Below are 22409 nucleotides of genomic sequence, written 5' to 3' on the forward strand. Positions count from 1 at the left end.
ATCTCTCAAATGGGATAACACCACCGGTGCTTGAATTCAGGTGAAGAGAGTGCATAGTTTATAGTTGTATGCAGGGTTTGGCAGTTTCTCAGCAGTTTTGACATTTCTCCATATGACAAAAGGTGTGACAGCTGGGGTGAATGCAGTCTGAAAACTCAGAAAGGAAGCACGTCCAGCTACTTGCATAGCCACAATAGATGTGTCTGTTTTATGAGCTCTCTGTAGTATGTGTTCAGACCCCATCCTGAGTGCCTGTCTTCAAGCTGTAAATGGAGGAGGGAGGGCCTGTTCTGTTATGCATGAGTTTTTCATTAAATTAAAGACAATGTTTCTTTTGCCCAGAGCAGGAGTATTTCAACCCTAGAAATTGTGGGCCCAAACTTATAAAAGACCGATGTCTATTCTTTTCACTGTTGTAAGGAAAGTCATAGACACTATACCATTATCAATCATTAGGTCAATTTGTGAAGGGAGACACACAAAACCAGTCAAAAAGGGCAGTCCAGCAGATTAAAATCACTGATGCCAAAACAAAATCCTTCAAGGTCAGATGCCAGGCAAAATAGTTACATTGGAAAGCAAAATACTATAGTACTCATAATAGCTAACAGAGAATTCAAGAGGAATCGTATGAAAAATAGGAAAGATGTTTGTAGCAGAAAATAGAAATGTAGCAAAATATGTAAAAATGAAAGCCACGTAGCACTACAACAAGAGTGAGAGTTTTAAACTCAAGTGCAGGCTCGGTGCTAACATATGGCAGTGAGAGTTAGAGCTACCCAAAGTGTAAAATCAGACACCCTAAAAAGTAGATTTATATAAAATATTCTGATTCCAGATAAATATACTTTTAACCAACATGGAGAGATGAGAAATCAAAATCAGCAGCCAGCAGCTTATCCCCATCAGTATGAAGAATGCACTCCGTAGATGCAGTGTGTACTTCAGATACCAGGACGCAGACACTCATCCAGAGCTGGCAAATGCAAAATAACCAGTGTCACGAAGGAGCTGTGCAAGAAAAGCCCTTGTAAAGCTCATTAGCAAATAGGATGCATCAGCAATGCAGTCACAGCTCAATAGCACACTTGGAGATGGCAGCAAATGGCAGAAGTAGAGAAGGCTGGTTTCTGACCCATTCACTTACAATGACAAGGAGTTATTAAGCCAAAAACACAATCATTTAAAGTGACCACATCCTTAGGTCAAACCCATTTCTTGATTAATTCAAGTTAACGGAATCTTCTACTATAACCTGGAATTCTCTGGCAGTTGCAGATAATCAAAGCTATCTAATGGTAACTGCATCATTTGTACAACTATTTTCTACTGAGAACAGAACTTGTCAGAAACCGCAAGATGTTTCAGTAGTATGTGGGAGAGTAGGAAAGGGCCATGGGTTCAGTGTATCCCTGTATACTTGCTACGTGTATTGTGAAATGCATTCCTTCTCATGGCTTTGAGAGACCAGCAATTTATGTGAAAAATACAAAATGTGACCTTCCCTTTTCACTGTTTTGAAAATTGGTGTATTACAAGGACTGTGCTTAGTTCCTGTGTGTTGAGGGAGAGAAAATCCTCCCATCCTCCACTTGAAGAGCTCTGCTCTAGTATGTCTTCTGCAGAGCAGGCAGTTGTGGTAGCTGTGGCAAGAGGATGGCGTATAGGGAAGACTTCAGCAGGGTGGGTGATATATACCTACTACAGGTTTGGACATCTGGTCTGTGGTTACAAAGCAAATGCCTAGGCTGTAATCACAAAAGAGAGCACTTTCTTTGAATTTGAGTGCCTTTGATCTCTGTGGTCCAATGTATTTTCAGTTTCTTAATTAGATGTACTTAAAGGTATCAGTGCAAGACTCTGTTGCCTTTAGAAGCTATGCTAAGTAATTCTGCTTTGGAAGGATTTATTCTGTGAAGTAAATAAATAAATAAACCTGACAAACACGTTTTTCAAAACTCTGAGGAACTGCACATTGCCTGCTGGCACTTCTGAATTTAGTGTGCTGCATATCAAATTGTTTCTGCTCTCCTCTCTTTGCTTCCCTTTCAAAAGCTTTTTCTATTGCAATTGGTAAAACATCTTGTGGGCAATTCCTCTGCTTGCAGCCTTGCTTGTCACATTGCTTTTCCTTCACTAATAGTATAAAGAAATAGAAGATTCCTGTATGGGGTGATATGGAATAGAATCATACAATCAACTAGGTTGGAAAAGACCTTTCAGATGATCAAACCATTACCCCAGGACTGCCAAGTCCACCACTAAGCCATGACACTAAGGGCCTCATCTACAGTTTTTTAACACTTCTAGGGACGGTGATTCCACCACTGCCCTGGGCAGCCTGTTCCAATGCCTGAACACCCTCTCTGTGAAGAAACTTTTCCTAATATCCAATCTAAACCTCCCCTGGCACAGCCTGAGGCTGTTACCTCTTGTCCTATTGCTTGTTACTTGGGAGAAGAGACTGACCCCCACCTCAATACAACCTCCTTTCAGATAGTTGTAGAGAGTGAAATATAGAGGTTCTGTTGTTGCTGTTGCATATGGACAGACTTGTGTTGTCAACTGCTTGCCACCTGTTTTCTTCTGAAAATGGAAAAGGAATTTTCTTCTTTCTTGTAAAATACATGAAATGTCTAATGAATTTTGCTCATATCTACTCATTTACATAATAAATCCTCATAGGACCACAAGCTGAAATCAGCGAAAATTGACAGTAATCCATTAAGACTTTGTGTGTGTCTAATAGTAATGTTTTCACGATTTGGAAAGGGATGGGGAGGGGGGGATAGTGTCACATTGTGATACTAAATCCAAGAAATCCTGCAAAGTATTCACACTCAGTGACAGCTCTGTTGCATTGCTGTGTATGTTCTCAGATCAAGTCTTTCAGAACGTCTGCTTCTCAACTCTTAGGACTTGAATATTTGGTACCATTGAGTTGTTCCTCTTGCAAATGGGTTGGGCAGCATTGCTTCCATTCTTTGTACACGTGTTTCTTCTGGGGAATTCAGAGGTTGGTTGCATTGTAGAGACCAGGAGTGTGCACTAACCCCCAGTTTCGCAAAATCAGTGGGGTCTCTTTTAGAGGGACTGAAGACTTGTTGATAAGTTTTGAAATCTGAAGTTTTTTACTCTTCACTCTTTCACTTTTAATCTCTCAACAATGCACAAAACATGAGTAAACAGATTTGCTTCCTTCTGCTGCATCAGAATGTTACAAACTGTTTTTGCACTGTCTCAATTAATTATTTATCATATTGAGAGCTGTTAGACATTTGTGCCAGAAACACTGTTCTTACTGCTTTTATTCTTTGATCAGGGAAGTATCAAGACAACAGCATTCATATTTTGTTTCCAGTGGGACACTGAACATAATGGCACTGGTGAGCCATTTAGCCCCAAAAGAAGTTAGGGCTTAATTATAACTAAATTCAAACATTTCAGGCTTTCTGTCCTTTCTAAAATCCTTGTTTTTTCCTTTAGATCCATCAGTCAGTACTTCCTTAGGTATGTTCTATTTCTCAGCAGCTTGTCATTTATGATAATAAAATACATGGTTATGAATCTGCCTAAAGGAGGTTTTAAATAATCTGTGTACATTTTTAAATTCAGGTGAACATATAATTCTTAATGTCCTGCATATCTACATGATAAATAATTGTCATTGACTTCCCTCATTTTTAATTTCAGTGACAAAAGACTTATTGCCATACATTTGAATAGCAGAGTAACAAGGCACAGCAGAAGACAGGAGAATAAAATATCAAGTTGGATATTGAATAATTTTTTACACCTTAAATTTAACTGTAATATGTAAAATGTGATGTTTAGTTATTCTCTTTAGTCAGTGGCATACTGGGAACATGGATCTGAGGGATGCCAGCCAGGTAGTGCAGCCTTGAGAAAAGCTTTGAATGGGTGCATTTTTTCATGTCCAAGGAAACTGATGTTGGGAGCAGAGAGGACTGGCTCTGTCATCACTTGCCTGGGGCTGATAATGCAGGAAAGTGAGCACCCTCTGGGCAGTGGTCTCTGGTGTAGGTGATTTGCATTTCAAACAGAACTGCAAGTGCTTAGCACCTTGAAGGACCAAACAGTAGCTTATGAACTGGACAAATAGACAGTTTAGTTAATAACTGATCTCAAACAAATCAAAAAAAAGCTGGAAGAAAAGCTGTGTGGCAGTGAAGGCTGAGCACAGATAGATGGAGCTTAACCATTTATAGGAGCCTCCCTCAGGACTGTGATGGATTTTAGAGGAGACCATTTGTGACCATGAAATTGGCTTCAACAAATCAAAATTATCTATAGCAAAATTTGATTTTTCATTGAAAATCTTTTTTTTTATATGAAGCATGCAATTTTTTTCCAGGTAAGTGGAAAACGAACTGTCAGTTTAAGACAGAAAGCTGATTTTTTTCCACAGAAAGTAACTGCCCCTTACATTTTTTTTCCCTGAAACTATTATTCACCAATTAAAAAGACTGTCAATAATGAAACATAAACCAGCAATTATGCCTAATTCTCTTGTTCATTCAAATTCTGAGGGGGTGCAGCATTGTATTGACTGGGTCTGAGTCTTACACCTCTTCAAAGAACTGCTTTGAAAGAGCAGATAAGATGAGTTTGGTTCTTGTTAAGTGACTTGTTTTCATCAAGTTTCATGCCTTCTTGGGGATAAAAGGACCTGTGCTATTTAGCTTTTTTCACTATAGTGGCTAATTCTCTGAGTTTTCCAGCCCCCCTACTCCCTGACCCCCATGAGATTCCACATCTCAACATTTATTGCAGTGAATTGATATTATTAATACTCTAACAATACAGACTAAGAAACAGGGCTTTATTGTGGCAACTAAGACAGCATATGTATCAGAGCCATTATGGTATAAACAGACTATCTCTATCTATAAGCAGGGAAACAGCCACATGTGTGAGAGTAGTTTAATCGCAGAGGTGCTTGGTAGATCAGTTTGGCTTCACTCTGGAACAAATCAGTCTTGCTCACTAAGTCACTCCATTTCCTCCCAAGAGAATCAGCACAGACTGTGACTTTAGCAGCCATCTTCTGAATTGCCAAGAAAATTATTAAATAGGTGCTCTCTGAGTGCAAGTAAATATCCTTTAGTATCCCACATTATGTAGCTACCCAGTTCTGGCCAGGTCTGTTTAATAACTTTATCAATGTTCTGGATGAGTGTGTCAAGGTCACCCTCAGCAAGTTTGCAGGCAACACCAAGCTGGGCAGAAGTGTTGTTCTGCTTGGGAGTCAGAAGGGATTGCCCTCCTGTACTCAGCACTGCTGAGACCGTACCACAAATGCTGTGTTCAGTTTTGGGTCTCTCACTGCAAGAAAGACACAGAGGTGCTGGGGTATGTCCAAAGAAGGATGAACAAGCTTGTGAGGGGTCTAGAGCACATGTCTTGAGGAGTAGCTTAGGGAATTGGTTTTTTTTTAGCCTGGAGAAAAGGAGGCTCAGAGGTGACCTTCTCACTCTCTACAACTACCTGAAAGGGGTCTGTAGCAAGGTGGGTGTTGGTCTTTTCTCCCAAGTAACACATGACAGGACCAGAGGAAATGGCCTCAAGTTGTTCCAGGGGATGTTTAGATTGGATATCAGGAAAAATTTCTTCATAGAAAGGGTTGACAGGCATTGGAACAGGCTGCCCAGGTGGAGTCACTGTCCTTGGAGGTATTTAAAAGACACATAGGTATGGTGCTGTGACATCTTTAGTGGTGGACTTGGCAGTGCTACATTAATGGTTGGACTTAGTGATCTTAAAGGTCTTTTCCAACATAAACAATTCTGTGATTCTACCCTAAAGTAATTCCAACAAGGTAACCAGTTAATTACGTGTTTCTAACTAAACAGTTGTGTAATTTTAAAGTATTTTTCCCAAGGTGGTAATAAATCGCAAAGATAGATAACATTAGGCAATTAACATTTTGAAGTGTAGATGTCACCATTAAAATTGGGTACTTAGGGCATATAATAGCAGTGTCACATTTGTGACAGCATCTAAGAGATGAGACGCTTAAATGCAATGTGAAGGCTATTAATGCAGAAATGTTTTAAAATTGCCATCAGATCTCCTGTAGTCAATATTGGTGCTTCACATAAAAATTGCTTGCACTGATGATAAGGTAACTAGACTGAGCTCAGATCATTGGAAAACAATCAAACATGAATGATCATTGCCAGCTGCTGCCATTTTCAAAGTGGAGACACAAACTTAAGCTGAAACAATTCAAAGAAACTTCAAGGGGGTGACCCGTCCAAGTATTGTACGATTCCTGACACTCGGTCAATGTAAACGATACCTGCTTTCTAGAGGCAATAACGGAGTTAGTTTTAATACATCCAAAGCATCTATCTATATGCAGCACACACAACCTATACTGAAAACCAGAATTATGTATCTAACTTATCCATAATTAAGAATAGCTGCACTCACTACAGACTCCTATAAAATATTGTCAGACTATCTGTACTGAGTGATTGCAGTTGCTGTTAAATTTGCTCATGGTCAAGGGTGCACTGCTGCAAATGATGCCCAAGTGAAGTTCAAATTCATTGCAAAAGTGAAGTATAATTTTGGCTTTATAATACTAAATGGTTATGAATACTGTATACTTTTCTGCCCAGGAAATTTCCATGAGCTCACATGGAACAGGGTGAAAATATACCCAATTCTTTCAGAAAGAAAGGAAACACCTGTTTGGGGACCAATTATGAACCTCATAAAACTATCAGTCGTAATTACTAAATAGCTACAGGATTCTCATTTAAGCAAAATTAACCATACTTGAAAACTAAACTTAGAATGTAAATGATGCAATCATTCATAATTCATTCTGCCACAGTACACAAAAGCAGAGCCTACTCTAGGCTGTTTTCAGATCTTTTGTGCAAATTTATACAGCGAATACTAGATATTAGAAAGCTATTAAGGAGAAGTAGATTTTTTTAAGAGTATTATTTTTTATCCAGTATTTTAAAACCAATCTTAAACGTGAATGCATCTGCTTTTACAGAAAGATTTAGCAGAAAACACAGTGTTATAAGCAGTCTGTCTTTAAGGAGAATGATCTACAATTGCTACTCATCAGAAATATTAGCTGTTCATTAAAAAATCTTGTATTACCATTTGCAACACCTATACTTACTTGTAACTGCTAAGTTAAATCTTAAATCTGGCAGTAGATAATATCTACTGCCCATACATTAGTGGAATCAATGATCCAAGGTAATCCAAGGATAATTTCTCAGGCAAGATAACTGAGGGCAAGACCTCAAGATCTCAAATACAGCTACAGCTCTCCTGGGGAAGAAGAGAAGGCTCTCAATATCTTGATTTGCAGGTCTCAGCCTATTTGCAGGCTAGAATGACCACACAAATTAGTTGTTCAGGCTGAGGCTGAGGTTTGCTGCTGTTACCCTTATCAATGGAAACTCGTTATGACAACTGAATATCAATTCGTTACATGTCATCCTTATGTGAAATTGCTTTTGCACTCAAATAAATACCACCCTATGAATGCATAAATACCACACAGAAAGTTGGTTAGGTAGTACAATACATTCCAAAGCAGCAGTTCTATAGTTTATAGTGTTATTCACTTATCACATGTAAAGTTGAGCTGGAGCTGAGAAGTTTAATGCCTGTGGTATTTCTGTGTACCAGTACTAAATACTGTGTAAGCCACTAGGAATCCTGTGAGTAGCTTGGGAAAGAATTTGCAGTAAAAAATGTCAATCAAATTTAGCCCTTCTTTATGTTTGCAAATTGCTTGAACAGATTGTGAGATCTTCTTATTTGTTTGCCATCAGTTATTCTTTATCAAATATTATGGTGAGGAAAACTGAGCATACTGATTGATCAAGAATTGTTTGCTGATGCTGTAAATATATCTATAAATATAATGTACTCCTGTACGTGTAATAATTTCATATGCCATCTGTGCGATCCGTCACTTCAGAAAATGTTATTAAATTCCCTGTGCTTTAACCTTTTTTCAACACAAAATATTACATTTCTCCAAAATCACTTTTCACAGACGTTCTTAGCAATAAAACTGTTTTTTGTGTGGATTCTACACTCTCTAACCACCTGGAGTCTGTCTGTTTATCTCCCAGTGACAGTGTCCAATGCAGTGTTGATCACATCCATGGTGGGCTGGCAGTCTCAGTGGCCCATATGTATATGCCACTCACAATGATGACTAGATACATACTATCCTGAAAAATTTCTTAGTCATTAAAGCTGATCTAGTACCTTCTGTTTACTCTTGTTTTCTCCTGAGTTTTAGTCTGATAATATCAGGTATTGATCCGTCTTTGTATTCACACTGGTAAATCATATTAAACAGGGCCTTCTTGTCCCTGTATGAGTACATCTTTGGTTGAAGATAGATGGTAAAGGAAGCTCCAGATTGCAGTAAACTATGGATTCTTGTCCCTCTTGTCATATTGAATACCTATATATCCACCCATGCTTTTAATGAAAGTAAGGTTTGGGAAGAGTTGAACTCCCTGGAGGGTGTGCTGAGATTTTTAATTTAACTCTGATTACTTCAATGAACACAATGCGTTTACATTTTCAGGGCAGAAAAAGCAATGCTTAAATGAAACTTAATCTCATATTTTGAAAATCGGCAAACGATTTGAACCCTGTTACTGGACACTTTAATTTTCATTAAAGAATAATGTCATGAAAAAACAGCAAGCCACAGTATTCCTTCATAACTTGAAAATATAGCATTACAGATAATCGAATGTAATTGTCCAGAGGTTCAAGGAAGTGTTTCCACAGACAATAATTTATATAACAAGAAAGAAAACCCTATTGTCCACTTAGAGGGTTAAAGGTGAGGAAGTGGGAATATAAAGTATGCTATGCAATCAAATTCTTGTCATAACTGCATTTGGTTTTGTGTTTTCTGTGCAAAAGCCACATAAAATCATATGTACCAAGACTAGCATTTAAAGAGATCTTCCTGCACGTGTATTAGAAAACATCAAAAACTACCTAAAAGTTCAAGCATTCAGCATGTTTAACTGTTTATGAGTTGTTTATTAATATTTTATTCACTATTGCTTTAAAGAGCAGGAAAAATGCCAATTCGGAGAAAGTAACTGATCTTTGTTCAGTGATTTCACATATAAGCTTCATAAAATTATGAAACATGCTGGTTGCTGTGGTACACATGGTATAGATGGGGAAGTAACCACACGCATTGCATTCTCTTGCATGAAGAATATTCTTCCTTCTGGATTCTTTTGAGTTTGTCCAACTTCTTTCTTCTACAGACTTAATTTCCTATCTTTACTCTTTCTTACTCCCTAGCATTCTGTGCATCCAGCAATTGAATCACTCCCTTTTTGAACGTGGACAACTTTGTAATGCACTTTTAAAATTGTCTGTTGCATTTGCAGCAGTTGAACTGTGACATATTCTGTAAGACTGTGAAAAAATAGTGCTATTTCTGCCAGCAGGAATTGTTTCATGAATGCAAAAGCTCATTACATACAGAGCTCAAATTCAGGCTGTACAGGGTATTTTTACCACCTCATATATAATATACTATACATCATAATCTCTCCCTAATTTTTGTCTTACTCTACAGGATGCATACACTTTTGTGAACCATTGGTAATAATAATAACCAAAACAAATAGTGGCTGTTATTTTGACTGTGAATGGTCTAAAATGTCAGATAAGTCTAAGAGCCTGTGCTGTTTGTGTAGGCTCTGAAACAAATTCTCAGTGAAGGGGGTACAGCTGAAGTTTCTGAAAATTATCAAGTCATTTGTGTGACTGGCACACTAAAATCTGATGGTAGCCTAGGAGATATAAAGTTGGCAGAAAAAAATTCAAAGAGGATGGCATGAAATAGTAAGGACATTTAAATGCATAGACAACTCAGAAGAGAAGAACCTGGGAATGTTACAGATAAATGAATTAGCTAGGAACATCCAAAGGCAAAGCTTTGGCAACATGCATGGATCATCAAATCCAACTAAGGAAGAAATGAACACAGCACAGAACTGAAGAATAAAACTAAGGATTGTGTGAGTGAATCAGTTTGGGAGAAAAATTCTGAAAGTCACATGTAAACAGTAACAAGAGTTACTACTGATGTTCCTGATAGTTTTCTATTAAAAAGACAGTTTGCCCAAAATTGAGAATTTCTGTTTTTTACCTGAAACTTTTAGTGTGTACAAATAGAAGAATCCAAACATTTCTATTTCAAAAAGGGAAAATGTTTCACTGGTGGAAAATATGATCAGGACCAAAACAAAATACAGCATGTGAATGAAAATTCATCATCAGATGAGGATACTGGCAGTGAGTTTTGGGAGAGCTGCTGGGGAAGCCTAATTCTTTTCTATAAATGTGTAAATATATGTGTAAAATACCTAGCACTAAAATTCATGGGTGAGCTGAAGACTGGGAGAGCAGCAACAACGAAGACAGGATTAGAACCACAGAATCACAGAATGGTTCACATAAAAATAGCCTGCAGAACTTCTTTAAAGAAGTGGTTTGAGACGGTCAGATGCAAAGTTACTCATCCTGAGGTGCAGAAAGCTGGCTGAAATACGTACAAGACCTAATCTTTAGAAGACAACAAATGTATATGTCGTTCAGGCCAAAGTGTGCCTTGGAGATAGTCCAAACAGGCTGCAAATGAGCCAGCTCTCACTGTGTATACTAGAACTATGGCCAAAGAGTCCTAAACAGTCTAATTTATCCTGCCAAGAAGTTTGGTAAAAGCTAGCTGGAGTACCTTTGTGAAGCCCTGTGGTTTGTGATACTGATGTACTCATGTATTTGTAGATATGACTAGAAGAGATATATTTTTAATGATGGCTTGGTTGTTTACTAGGCTTTCTTAAAGTTCTGTACTTAGTCTTCTCTTCCTCCAGGCAAGAAGATTGAAATTGATAATTTTCATCTTCAGAAATCTACCCCAGTTTTCTGCTTCTGCCAAGACTTTGTACAAGGCCTAGAATCTGTACCGGCATTGTGGGTAACTATTGTTTTCTCTGTGCATTTATCCCTTTGCTTTGTACATATAAAGTAGTCCACATGCAGACAGAGAAAAGGCTAACTTTTAGCAATGCAGCCTAAAATATAGCTGCTCCTGTTTTCTCTGATCTGTGTGTATGCTTAGAGTAGGACTGTTGGCCTCCAGATACAATGCTAGTATTTGGATTGCTGGATTGCTTGGATGCTACAACCATCCAAGTTCTAATTCAGGGCTTCTGTCATCTAACTTGTCCAGGTGTAAGTGTTGCACCTAACACAGTAGATATCTTTGTTCTGAGATCTTTGCTTCCACTTCTTTCATGGTTTCTATCAGATAATATTAATGTTTGATGTCTTTATTTAGATCACATGAATCAGCTCATGTCTGTGCTCATTTGAGTTTGCAGTAACAACTGTAGAACAAAACATGTTTGTAGGCTCATTTGCCTTTCAAATATCTCTCAGTTCTTACATGTATCAGATTCTTTTTTTTGTATTTGCCTCTTGAGAGATGCTTTTAGTGTCTAGTTCAGCAGTGTAGCTGACTTGTCCACTGTAATGGAGTGTTCTCCTTTAAAAGTTCGAGAATAGAGAATTTTCCAGTGTTCACTATCTTGTGGAATTCTGGCAAGAATCTTTTAAACTACCTTCATGTCTAGTCAGGTTTTATTCTAAAACTGGTCATATATCATCATTTACTATTTGGATTATTATTAAGTGGCACTGTCTTTTAAAACAAGACAGAATAGTTAGTTGCCCTTTTACTGGTATTTTATACCCTGAATATGAAATAAATTTTGGCTTCCACTTTTGTACCCTTTTTTAATCTGAACTATTATCACAATAACAAGCCATTGTGTGTCATTATCTGCTTGGAAACAATTCTGCTATTAATGTCTAGTTGCATTCTGCAATCTGAAACAGTTTCATGTGCATTCACTGAGCGTGATTCTCTAGGACTCTGAGTTTGGTATAATCACAATAATATGTCATGACAACTTTGCCTAAGGGTATATTTAAGGGTATATTATGGTAGTTACAAGTAAATAAAATGTACATTAGGAAAGAATCAGACCTTTCAACTCTCTTTGAAAAACTTTCTTGTATTACATTTTTTACAGATATTCTGTCTTCTGCTTACTTTACATGTTTGGGCCAATGTTTCAACTTTAAGAGCTACACAGTTCACATTTTTTTAATTAAAGATGAAACTTGCAAGCATTATTCTGTAAAAAAATATAAAAATAAAAATCCATTCTATCAAAGCACGTTGAGGTTCACTTATATGTTGCCTAGTCTAAGATGGAATTTTTAAAACGTAAATATTTTCCTACCGTGACAAGGGGTGACATTTGAGACACTGAAATGGCCACTGTCACTAGAAGGTTCAAGATTAGTTATTTCCTGGTGCCAACAAGGAGAAGTAATGAGGGAATAGATATTTAAATTACAGACCTATAATTCTGCCATCCTCACTTAAAAGTATGGGGATACTAAAATTCTCTACTTAGAGATAAGAGTGCCTGTGGTGCACCTGTTTCCTGGTTAAAGTAGAGGAGGTTTGGATTGCTTTGGATTACTATTAAGACAAAATGGGTTCTAAAGCAATGCAAACCCAAGGTCAGCTAATTTCTTCAGGTAAAAGATCACATCAAGCACAACAATCAATTAATTGCAAAGAAGTTTGGGTAGCAGGACAGAGACACAAAGCCTGAACCAGTGTATCTGCAGTAGAGAGAAAGAAAAAATTTGCTTACAGATGAAGAGTCATGGGCAAAACCAAGGACTTCATATTCCACTGCAATAACTATCCAAAAAAAAAGAAAGGGAAAATGAGCAGCATCTACAGTGTTTAAGAATATTGAGAATTCCAGGGACCAAGAGGTATCTGTCATATGACCTGAACTGCTTTGCAGCCTCTTGATTCAAGTGCTGTGCAGGAAAGCAGGCTGCTATATTTGCAATTGAGCTGTTAGATCATAAACCAATTCAACTGCAGCTGAATCAAGGGACCAGCTGCAACATGAGCCCCAGAAATATTGATAATATTACAAATGTTACAGTAGAGAAACGTAGCTGAGAGCTGGTGATATTCAGTATATGTACTCTTGAGTCCTGTAAGCAAAACCAAGCTGTTAATAAGAAATCTGTGAAACAAGCAACAGTATCTCCTGGAGTCTGTAGCAGCTGACAGGAAGGAATACCGTGCTGAGCTACAGTGTAGCATGAAAAAGAGCAATTTGCCCACCAAGTGCCATCAAAGATACTCCAAACTGAACGAGGGAGAACAGCATCCTGATACGATGGGGATCATCCATTTTTCCAGCAGCCCTAACAAAGCGACTGAAGAAGGAACAGGCATAGCTTCAAAGGAAAGGTGTTACATCTTCTGAAACAAGCACAGTGTGGATCTGCCTCCAGCCAGCAGTGACAAAGTTTTTTGGTAAATCAGAGATTGGCGTTGGCTCAGAAACACTTCACAGTGAAGAATAACATTGTTCCTGAACTGCCTCTGAGGGGCTTTTGTCTGCTTTGCTAACATTCAGGATTGTCTATTTTGTGTTAAATTAAACAGGTTCCTGTCATCTGACAAAGTTTTCTTCATCCTGTGGTAGGTACCTCTGAAAACCAGTAACTGTGGGTGCTTCCAGGAAACATTATAGTTTACACTGAGCTTAGTATAAGCCAAATGAGGCATTTTCCAGGTGTTAAAATCAGAGCAGATAATAATTTTATTTTAGAAAATGGAAATGTCAAAGGGAAAGTTATGCAGTGCTATGACATCAAGTTACAGTGACTTCTAAGAAAAGAAAGAACATAAGGCTGAGTGGAGAAAAGCTGGTAAGTTTCCCTGCTTTGGACAGCCAATTTCTACGTCCATCCAAATCCTAAAAAAGGTGCCAATAGCAGTATCACCACAAGAGTTAAAAACACCTTAACACTCTGGGCTCAGATCACTTTTCTTTTTAGCGATTTGCATCCACATTCCTATATGCAGGGTGAGTGTCATCCATGAGGCTGCAAAGCGGCACTCCTCCAGCTTCTCTTGCTGGAGCCCTGGTGAGCTCCATGGGGAAATAAATGCTGATTGAGAAGTATGAGCAGGACTTTAAGTCTCCTGGTTCTCACCTGAGAGAAAGCTGATCTAATTCTTACTCCAGTTAATGTTATTTGTACATATTGAAATAGTATTGGCAGGAAAATAATCTCCTCTTCCCTATTCTTACACCCCCAAATAACTTACAGTTTAGTAGTACAAAAATGAGGATTCAAATTCATTCAAGCAGAGAATGGAACTAGACATGGATCTCCTACATGCTTCAAAATTTACCCAGCCTTTAAGACACTGGAAGAGGAAAGCTTGCTGAAAACTACTGTGGCCCATTTGTGAATCTTATTCTGAAAATACCAAAAAACTATTCAGCAAAGACAAACCAAATCTGTAACTACATGAGGGAACCAAGTGAAACTGCATCTTTGTTGAATTAGTGCATGGAAAAATAATTCACCAAGCGTTTCTCTAGATTTTTGTTTAAAGGGGATTAAGCATAAATTCTAGACAATTTAATCACTGATATTATAAGACAGACACATGCTCATAACTTGAAACAGCAATATATTCTCAAGAAGAAGCAAGAGAGAGGAGTGTGTTCTATTTTCCAGTAATGAATGTTAATTGAGATAATTTATGGGACAGTAAAGGAAGTGCAAAGAGTATAGTGATTGACAGTAAAAGCCCCATCCAGCCCCAGCACCCACAAAAGCACTGCCATGTCAAGCACAGCCCTGCTACTCCTCGCTGGGTCTGGTTCATGACAGCAATGATAAAGACATCAAACGCAATTGCAATATAGTGGCCAACAGTGAGTCTATTCCCAAAACCAAAGGCAGGACAGGGAGCCTTAGTGCTTCAGCTCCTTGTTTGGAGCCACCAAGCAAGATGCCACCTAGAAGAATTAAAGCAGCAACAGCACTGAGGTAAATCCCCACCACAAGTACTAACACAGTGACAGACTGGACCAGCACATGTGTTTTCACAGGAGAGAGTGCTCAACAGCATGAGGGCTTTGAGAAGGTCTGTCCCTCAAGTGGGCTCCAGGCTGTGGGCAACACTCAGCAGAACACAATGGCAGAGGCTGCATTGCTGGATCTGCTGCACAGGCTGCTGGTGGGCAAGGAGGGAGAGAAGGTTTGGGAGGAGAACTCAGTCAGCCCCCCTGCTTATGGCTGGAAGCCAAGCTGCTGATGCAGGAGCTGAGAAACATGGTTATCACTTGACGATTTCCAGTGGCAAAAAAAAAGTATGTACTAGCTCCCTCATCCCGGCACAAGTGTCAGTGTCCTCTGCAGCAAACCCCTTCCTCATTTGTAGAGGAGCCCCTACCTGGAGAAGGTGTGATTTTATTTCAATTGATTGTACTTGAAGACATGTTGCAAAATTATTTCTCTTGTATGTTTCAGCTTCCATCTATTTCCAAAGGGACTGTCTAGATTCTGAACTCGGGTTACGACTACCCAAATCATCAATTTAGTGGCTTTTCTTGTTTGTTTGTGCTTCAGTGAAAATGACAGCAAAACAGAGGTTCAGACTAGACATTATGTTGCAACTCCCCAAATATGAGCTTTTAATAAACAGCAGCAAAACAAAAAAACCAACCCAAACTTAAATTTATCTTTAAGTTTCAAATTTAAAGCCAACTTTTTCTAATGTTGGTTGAGAAAGAGTATTCTGAAAAGGCATCGTTGCAAAATCTGCAAGGACCCCAAACCAGGCGATTTCTGCTCTGTGCCAACTGAGCCTTTTGTCGATGATCTCGGACCCGTGGGAACGAGCCCGGGCTCTGCTCTGACTCTTGCAGGTACAGACGGGAGCAGCGGCGCGCTCGGGAGCCGGGTGAGCTGAAGCAAGCAGCCCCCTACACACACACACACCTAACGGGAAGTTCGCCGGGATGCGGAGCAGCAAAAGTAAATCGGTTTACTTCTCAGAGGGAAATCGCTGCTTGGAGCCTTTCCCCGCAGCCAAGCCCGTTACGGGCTGCTCAGGAGCAGCGTTTGCAAGGCCGGGCGGGAGGCGGATCGGGCGGCTGCGGGCTCCCCCGTTACCGCCGCTGCCCCACAGCCGCGGGCGAGCAACACCGGGACCGCGCTAGCGGGCGGAGCGGGGGACAAAGGCGCGGGGAGGAGGCGAGAGGGGCCGGGCGGGGAGCGGGGATGCGGCACGACAGGCCCGAGCGGGGAGCAGCGCGAGCAGGTGCGCGGGGCCGGGCGGGGCCGCGGGCGGACAATGGTGCGCGCGGGGCAGGGGCGGGCGCAGGTGCGGGGCGGGGCCGCGGGCGGGGTGTGAGGCGGGGCGGGCCCCGCCGCCAGCCGGGCTCCACCGCACCCGCGCCGCGGAGTTGGCTGCGCCGCCAGCCGCGCCCGGAGCCGCTCCCCTGCGGCCTGCGCAGACCCCGTAAGTCCGCCCGTCCTTCGTCCCTCCGTGCGCCGCGGGGCTGGCTCCAGCCGCCCCCTCCCGCGGTGTCATTGCCCGGCGCGCTGCCGGGGCGCCGGGCGGCTCTCGCATCCCGCCCATTGTTCGCGGAGCACCGGGGCTGGGGCGCGGTGGGGCTGAGGTGGGGCGCTCCCGCGGTGCTCTGGCGGCGGTAAGTGTGTGTCCTCGGGCGCCGGGAGCTCGGTGCTGCTCGGCTGCTGTCGCTGCTAATTCCTCTCAGATGTTCCTACTTTTCAATTATTCTCCCCGCTGGAGGCTCAGCCCTTTCTGCTCGGCGCGCTGACGGAATATTTATTTATTTATTTGTTTTAAATAATGGTATCCCCTCCTCGGTTGTCTCGCAGCAGAAATGGGTATGCTGTGAAAGGTCTCTGCAGCATTCATGAGCCCCCTTTGCCACCGGAAGGCATGTGCATTCGGAAGAGGGTAAATCAGGGAGGGAGATGGGGCAAATGTGTGCTGACAGCCTCTAGGTGACACAGGATCTTGCGAGCACTCTTTTCTTCTTACAAGTCTGTGTCCTGGTCACTTTGTTTGCCGCACCTTCCACAGAGGAGTATTTCTTCAGCTGCGGAAGGCAATAACAATTTAAAATCTCCCCGGTAAAACCTGGTAGAGCTGCTGACCCTAAACGGCTGCTGTGCATCGTGTGGTGTTGGGTGTTAATCTCAGCGGACCCAGCACACCTGACTGCCTCGAATGCTTTTTGTTTGATGGTCCTTGATGGACTTGCTAAGTGCATCAGTCTGCTGAGGCTTAGAGTTTGCTAGCTCCCGGGAGCAATACATTCCGTGAACACCCCTGTCTAATGTGGAGTTTGATTTCAAAGGGAAAATCCATGATACAGAACTGGTGTTGTGATTATGAAAAGTGAAATATAATTTCTTTGAAGAAAGAAGAAATCTTGAAGCAATTCATAAAATTAAATACAGGGTTTTTGCAGGAATAGAACATTTGCATTATCCATCATCAATTTACCTATTTAATCTCTCTCTGCTATAGTAGCAGTTTGTTTTCATTTTCTGGTTTTATTGCCCTTTCCATAATGATTTTCTATTCATTGAATTCCTTTTCTTTCCTATCACTGTGAATGCTGAACCCATGACAGCCCCTAATCCAATTCTTAACAACATTTGTAACTACAGTTCAGTTTGTGCTCCTATCTTAAGGAAAAGAAAATAAAAATAGTGTAGGCAGTGTCCTTGCTCCTTCACAACTTTGAATTTACAGGATTCATGCAGTATTGATCCCTTTATTGTTTGTTGGTGTTCTCTTTCAAATGTTAATGAAACTTGGCCTATTTTAGGCAGGTCTTGATTGAGAACGTGAAATAAAAATGCATCGGCTGTCTTTAACGATAATTTTGGCTACTCCCATTGTGTGCTCTCCAATAACAACATGATGCAAGTTGTGTGTACATCTTCTCCCCCCCCCCCCCCCCCCCCCCTTCCCCTTATCCCCCTCTTATATTTTTAGTCTTCATCAAAATGTTTGGTCATCAGCAAGCCCATTTTTTTACATAACTCAAATTTGGTTAAATATGGTGCTAAAATACACATGATTCCTATGGCTTGTTTTTTTTCCTGCCCTCAGAAAATAAAAAAGGAGTTGTGTATATAAGGAAAGGTTTAATAGAGAGTGGAGAACCAGAGATTTCTTTCTTTTGGAAAAGAACCCTTACCAATGTTTATTGAATTTGCTCGTCTGCATGAAGAAAAGAACTCTTGTTTTGTTATCTAGCAGCTGTAGGAAGATTGACAGCTACAAATTGCAAATCTATGAAGGATCTGTCCATGACACAATTTTTAGTTCATTTACATCGTTATCCTGCACATCTTGTCATTTGCAAAATTATATAAACAAGATCAGTAAGTTTGTGGAGAAGACACAAATGCAGTGAATATACTGCAAAGATTTTGAAGCTGTTTGGGATAATTAGCGGTGCATAGTCTTGCCTGAAATATGACATTAATACAGTTAATTTAAATTTGGATATGAACACAATTGTAAACATTATACTGTAGAGAAGAAATACATATTTTGAAACATGCTAGCTCTGTCAGAAGAACATTAAGTGTAATAGTCTTTTTGTTAAGATAAAGAGAGCATCACTGATGTCGTGGTGTGCTTTGCATTTTTAAACAGAATCTAATGAATTACAAACATTCATTACACTACAAGCAATCGCTGAAACTTCTCAGTACCCCAAAAGAGGGAGTTATTTGTATGCTCATACTTGCATGTTTTCCGATTATGGTTTCGCTGTAAAAAACAGAAATAAAACCCCAAGCTATTGTTCTGAAATGAATTCTCTGCAAGTTCCAAATGTTTTTTTGCTCTGCTTCTATCTTGGAAATTTATGTTTAAATATGTCAGTGTGTTCAGGTTATGGAATTTCTTGGGAAGTGTGGGAAAGCTGCAGGAGGTGCTGGGAGCAGCCTTTGTTGGGTCTTGGACATCTTAAGGGCATATAATCTGCTGTGGAAAGTCAGGCTTACTGAGTGGCTGAGAAAGAAAGTAGCTGAAATTTACAAAGGTCAAAAAGAGGGATGTGCTAATTTAAAGGACACCCTGTATAATTATTGCTTATGTTAACATGTCAAGATGTAAAAAAATAAATATTTCTTGGTGTGTGGTTTTATCTAGATTTTTAGTAATTAACTTTCTCAAACATGATATTTGTAACACAGTTACTGTTCTTCTAATGCTGTTTTGTTCTCTGTGCCAGTGGAAATGGGCTGTACGAACAGGCCTATGCCAACTTACAACTCTTGAATGCCTCAGTTCATGACTGGTCTTGGCACTGTGCATTGTGCGCTGTCGCTTTCCAGAAATTGATTTCTTTTAAACATGTGGGTTTCTGGAACTCAGTTTCGTTTTACCTCCTGTCTGTTTCCCATGTGTGCATGGCAGAGTTGGGGGTCATGGTCAGCACACAGGTGACATGGAGCTCATCCCTCCTGTCTATGTTGACCACCAGCACTGTAGGTTGCCTTGGGTCAGTACAGAAAAAGCTGGGTAGTTCTTTGGGGGGAGGTGAGTGGATGAGGAGGCTGACATCCTCTGCTGTTCACCAAGGGTAGGTGCTGAGAGTCTACTACTGAACTCTGCTGCTATTTACAGGTGGTTTTAAGTTATTTTAAATACTGTCTCTTAAGTGTTTATCTTGTGAGTTAATTCCTGCTATGGCACTGTATTTTTAAATTAACTCAAACCCAAATGGGTTCAAAATGCAAGAGACCGGTATTATAAATGGCAATGTTAATAACAGATGACAAAATACAGGGGCTGGAGTATACACACCAGTTTATCTGTTGGTTTCTTGTACTTCCCATACCGTACTACAACAACATTGGTTATCCCTGATGCTCCAGGTGATTGTCCTTGAATGAATTGCGGTGGAACTGATGTGGAAATTGCATCAGAGTGTGCATCTGCAGGAACTCCAGGTCATAAAACAAGTCCTAGGTTTGATCTGAAGTAATCAAGTGTTGTTGATCCTCCAAGGAAGTGCTTAATGCTCATCTCTTTTTTTCCGGGCAAGAAAGCAGTCAGTAAGGATGCCTATTACGTGGGGAGTGAAGTTTTAGTGGAGAAAAGTCTGTGTCTCAAACTAGGTGGTGATATGAATGATTTAATTGTGAACTAATGTAAATGGTGTACAGAAAACCAGACAAATCTTCAAAATGTAATTGCAATTCAAAATAGAAGAAAAGAAAGATGCAGTATTTTCAAAGGCTGGTACCTGGTAATGTTTCATGGCTAGAAACAAATGTTCTAAAAAAGAACTAGGGATTTCTTTTTTTTTTTTTTTCTGGTGGTATAAAACAGCTGTTTTTTTCCGTTGTAAGCTGAAGATCACTTGACTTTATCACGCAATTCAGATGTTTAAGACAAGCTTTCTTTGGCGAGGAAGAGCCATTGTATTTCTTGGTGTATTCTGCTCCCATGGCAGGCCTGCAAACACAGCGTGTGCTTGCAATGGTGTTAGCAAAGGAACTGTTCTTTTAGCTCAAGTAGCAAAGATCTCCACTTGGAAGAAAGGTTTTTTTGAGTCCTTTATACCAGAGTAGGAGGAGTTCCTACCAGTTTTGCAGTAGTATTTTTAAGCAGCTTCAATTATGTATTCTTAACTTTGGTTCACTAATGGGAGCTCACCTTTCAGTCTCTCTGACCTTTTTCAGTGAGGTTAGCTTCCACTGAATCCACCCTGTCTGTTCTGTTAGGTTGTAATTCCCTTTACAAAGTCAACTTTTGCCTTTCTTTATTCTGTCACTTCTGGTTTTGATCATCTTCCCTCAGTTCTCAGAAGTATTTTGTATTCATTAATCCTTACCTTTCCCACTGATATACCACTTCTATCTCCCTTAGTCTATCCAAAGAGCCCAATTCCTTTTACTCCAACTGCTTCGTTTGCTCACTAGCTCGAAGATCTCTTTACACCCACAACTTTTTCTCCCACTTCAAAGCTAGTCATGACAATGTGACAGCACACATTTTCTTTCTCCAGCTGTAGCATGTATCTGTAAGTCTAGTATTATGTTTCTGAACTTGAATTTTTTCATGCCGCTAACACTGTACACGGAGTTGTCACTGTGAAGGGAGTTCATCCTTACAAGTAGTTTTACGCTGGAAATTGGTGATCTGTCCATGGTTTTGAAAGCCAGCAGAATCGATGCTGAAGGGCATGCATTGTGTGTGTGAGAGAGATGATCGGCACAATGGTCTGCTCCAAGAAGTATGTGAATGTAATTTTCTTGGTTAAAAAGTTAACTGACAAACTACTGATAAATTCGATTTTTTTTTTTTTTTTTCCCAGATCAAAAAGAATCAGTCTTCTTGAGTCAACGACCTGTGCCTCTTTCCTTTGCTAGTCTTCCAAGGTTCAGAATTCTCTCTTGAGATCTATTCCCTTCTACAGAGTTAGGATTTTTCTGCAAACTGCATTAGAAGGTTCTTTGTGACATTACAGAATTCTGCTTCATTGCAGCTGCTCTAGAAAGGAGTAGTTTAGCCCTGCACTTTCTTCATGGGTGGTAGCTTCTTGCTAGCCCTTCATGGGAAATATTATTGTAATTCCAATACTAGCCAAATTTACAAAATCTGCTTTAAAAATGCTTTAACCTCATTTATTTGTGGGACATGGAAGAGATCAAGTTCTTCCATTTAATGGAAATGCCCAGTACCAAGTCAGGTATAGTCAACCTGAAAATGTCAGATCATGAAGTTCAGCATTTTCAAATTGGGGTTGAAATGAGGGAGACCCACTTATACTTTGCCATTTCAAGCAAGTATTACTTTTTTCACTTCCCCATAATTGAAAGAACAGGTGAATGAACCTGTCTAAGGCTGTAAAATTAAAAAGAAAAATCACCTTCAGAAGGAAGGAAACCAAGCATTTCACAAAGCAAAAGATCAAGATGGGGCATTTCAGCTATAAATGAGAAAATGCACAAACACAATTAGCATGAGAATGTGGGTTTACAGTGCAAAGTCTAATGAAGTCATTAAGTTGCTCTGTTTCATACATAGGAAGTGAAAAATCCAAGATATGAACAGTCATGAAGCCAAGTATCTAAAATTTTCCTGAACTAGAACTTAGGTTTTTTAGACAGTCTCCAATTAGGTTGCACAATTGCATCATGACATTTAAAAGAAAAAATTAATCTTTGAAGTGTCCAGATCGAGAGATCTTTGCGTTATCCAGTATCCATCCTCTTCTGCATGTCCTTTCCCCATTTACTGATTAATGTGACCCAGCTATGAGATCAGAGGTTTTAATAGTAAAATCTATTTTCTTAGTGTGCTTCACAGCTTTCTAATGATTTTTTTTTTTTTTTTTTTTTTCAGAGTAGCAGTGCCACTTGGGTCCTGTTGATAC

The 22409-nt window shown here is 40.0% G+C and overlaps 1 protein-coding gene and 1 long non-coding RNA gene across 10 annotated transcripts in view; both read left to right on the plus strand.

Moving 5' to 3' along the window:
- LOC134168723 (uncharacterized) overlaps window positions 1-15958 on the plus strand; it is a 369372-nt gene extending 353414 nt beyond the window's left edge. For both annotated transcript variants that reach the window (XR_009966646.1, XR_009966645.1), the window contains 3 exons: window positions 10932-11035; window positions 12156-13645; window positions 15894-15958. This is a non-coding gene — a long non-coding RNA (uncharacterized LOC134168723). The remainder of the gene's footprint in view (window positions 1-10931; window positions 11036-12155; window positions 13646-15893) is intronic.
- Window positions 15959-16392: 434 nt separating this feature from the next.
- Window positions 16393-22409, plus strand: part of SEMA6D (semaphorin 6D) — a 218533-nt gene continuing 212516 nt past the window's right edge. For 5 of the 8 annotated variants that reach the window (XM_062628606.1, XM_062628644.1, XM_062628625.1 and 2 more), the window contains exon 1: window positions 16393-16489. The gene's annotated coding sequence lies outside the window, so the exon portion shown is untranslated. The remainder of the gene's footprint in view (window positions 16490-22409) is intronic. The other 3 variants (XM_062628661.1, XM_062628653.1, XM_062628666.1) reach the window with 1 other exon arrangement.

This window comes from Pezoporus occidentalis, unplaced genomic scaffold, assembly GCF_034315485.1.
Source record: "Pezoporus occidentalis ecotype Australia unplaced genomic scaffold, CSIRO_AGI_Poc_V1 ctg11, whole genome shotgun sequence".
NCBI lineage: Eukaryota > Metazoa > Chordata > Aves > Psittaciformes > Psittacidae > Pezoporus > Pezoporus occidentalis.